The sequence below is a fragment of the Tupaia chinensis genome, unplaced genomic scaffold (genome assembly GCF_000334495.1).
Source record: "Tupaia chinensis unplaced genomic scaffold, TupChi_1.0 Scaffold148874_1, whole genome shotgun sequence".
In the NCBI taxonomy this organism is placed as follows: Eukaryota; Metazoa; Chordata; class Mammalia; order Scandentia; family Tupaiidae; genus Tupaia; species Tupaia belangeri.
The window spans coordinates 1,599,788-1,601,913 of NW_006208722.1; the positions used below are offsets into that span (position 1 = coordinate 1,599,788).

General features: G+C 47.0%; 1 long non-coding RNA gene across 1 annotated transcript in view; it reads right to left on the bottom strand.

Annotated features, from left to right (window-relative positions):
- Positions 1 to 292, bottom strand: part of LOC114006558 (uncharacterized) — a 4,306-nt gene extending 4,014 nt beyond the window's left edge. Inside the window, exon 1 of the long non-coding RNA XR_003548275.1 lies at positions 38 to 292. This is a non-coding gene — a long non-coding RNA (uncharacterized LOC114006558). The remainder of the gene's footprint in view (positions 1 to 37) is intronic.
- Positions 293 to 2,126: the final 1,834 nt, after the last annotated feature.

Here is a 2,126-nt window from a genome sequence, read left to right on the forward strand (position 1 = left end):
ACCGCGCGGCCTCCGGTGAGAAGCGCCCGGCAGACACGGTGGAAGCGCCTGGCAGACGCTCACGGTGCTGGCCGCGGTGCCCCGCGAGCGGAGCCGGGGTCACCCAGCAGGGCGTCGCGGTGCAAACTCTCTCAGCTGGAAGGCCAACAGCACCGGCGTTTTCCTCTGATAACTACTTTTACATTTCCTCAACTGCCCAATCAGAACCCGAGCGCAGGCTGTCTCGTCACCAGTCACCGCAAATAAACCCTGTTTCAGGCTACAGGCGAGGACCTCTCTTAAGTTTCGTCTTTTCTAAAGCCCCGTGCTTTCCGAGAAAGGGGAAGGAAGGGCGTGTTGCTTTCTTTTTCTCCGCTGTGGCTTAGACTGGCAGTAGGGAGTGGTTCTCAATGGAGGAAGCGGTATTTCTCCCTACAGGCGCTTTGGAAATTAATAGGGATATTTTCGGGTGTTCCAGAGATAGAGTCACTTGGAGTATTTCGGGGCTGAGGGCCAGGAGTCCCCACAAACACATACTTAACATATGAAACTCCTGTTTATAATTACATGTTAAGAGGTTACATTTTTAAAATTATTTTATTTCCTGAATACTTATTAACTAGATGTTACCCCCAGGCTCATATACACTAAATTTTCCAGGAACATAACTACCAGAAAATGCTGAAGAAAATGTAGTTTTTTGATTGTTTGTCACTATTTCAGAGAATCACCCCAGAGTCAGCAGTACCTTATCTGAATCTGAGTCATTCATACAGCTCACCTCTGAGACTGGTTTCATTTCACTGGTTCACCCAGGTCCTGGGCCAGTAGCAAGTGATATTTCTTTACCCCAGCCAGTGCAATCCAGGCAGGAGCATTCACATACTAAATTACTGAACTTCCATAATCAACTAGTAAAAGAGGGAGCACAAAATGATTGTTATAAAAAGAGAGTGTTGTGGAACAGCAGGTGGCGTAATGGTTATGTCACTGGACTCCCACACAGCCAACCATGGTTTGAGTCCCAGACTCGTAGGCTTGAAACTCACGTCTGACATGTGTCAGTGCGTGCCCAAAATCCCAAGAGCAGAATGGAGAAGGGATTGCGGTGTGGCCATACCCTCTGGGGCGTGATTTCTCGTTTTCTGTCTTTCTCTGTGTCTCGGGAGAGTGCACACGCCCCATAGCAAATATCTCTCTCAATAAATAAATAAATAAATAAATTTTAAAAGAGCATTGCATGTGATCCCGGCAGAAGCCTTAGTCTACAGAGCAGTATTGGGAACTGTGCTCACCTCGCCACCTGTCAAGCCTGACCTTAGGAATTGCCATGATTTGCATGTCCCCTCCAAAACTCATGTTGAAATTTATTAATAATTACTGTGGAAACAATGTTGAGATGTGGCACTTTTAAGAGGTGAGTCATGCCAGTAGGTGGTTAAGGAGCTGGATGCCCACATGGTAGACCACGGTTCAAGTCCTGGACCTGGAGGCTTGGAAATCACGCTGGGTACGTGTGCATGTGTGCCTAAAATCCCGAGAGGGAAATGGAGAAGAAGGGGGAGTGATTTTTTTACTTTCCCTCTCTCTCTCTTTTTCTGTCTCAGTCCTGCAAGAGCACATGCCCTGTGACAAATAAGGGGGAAAAAGGTGATTAATCATGAGGGCTCTGTCCCCATAAGTGGATTAAAATAGTTATCTTAGAAATGGGTTCATGAAATAAAAAAATAAAAAAGAAATGAGTTAGTTATTGCAGGAGTGGGCTCCTGATGAAAAGGTTAAGTTCAGTCCCCTTTCTCTCTGTCTTTTCCACTCATTTGCTTTCTCTCCTTCCATGACACAGCCCAAAGGTCTTCCTCACCAGATTAAAGAGAATGAACTTTGACAGAGGCAGGACTGGAAGTTCCTGATAAGATAAAGACACTGGGAATTCCAAGTAAGAAGGTCATTCTCAGAAACCCCAAGCCTGGCCAATCCATGTGGTACAGCAGTAGTGCAAGCGCCCTGTGAGGCTGGATGCCAAATCACTGAGCATGGTTTCAGATGCCCAGCTCAGCCTGAAAACACAGAGGGCCCACGCATGAGTGCCTGGGAGCTAGGGTCTATGGAAGGGGGATTGCGACATGGTGAAAACCCCGTCAAGTGTC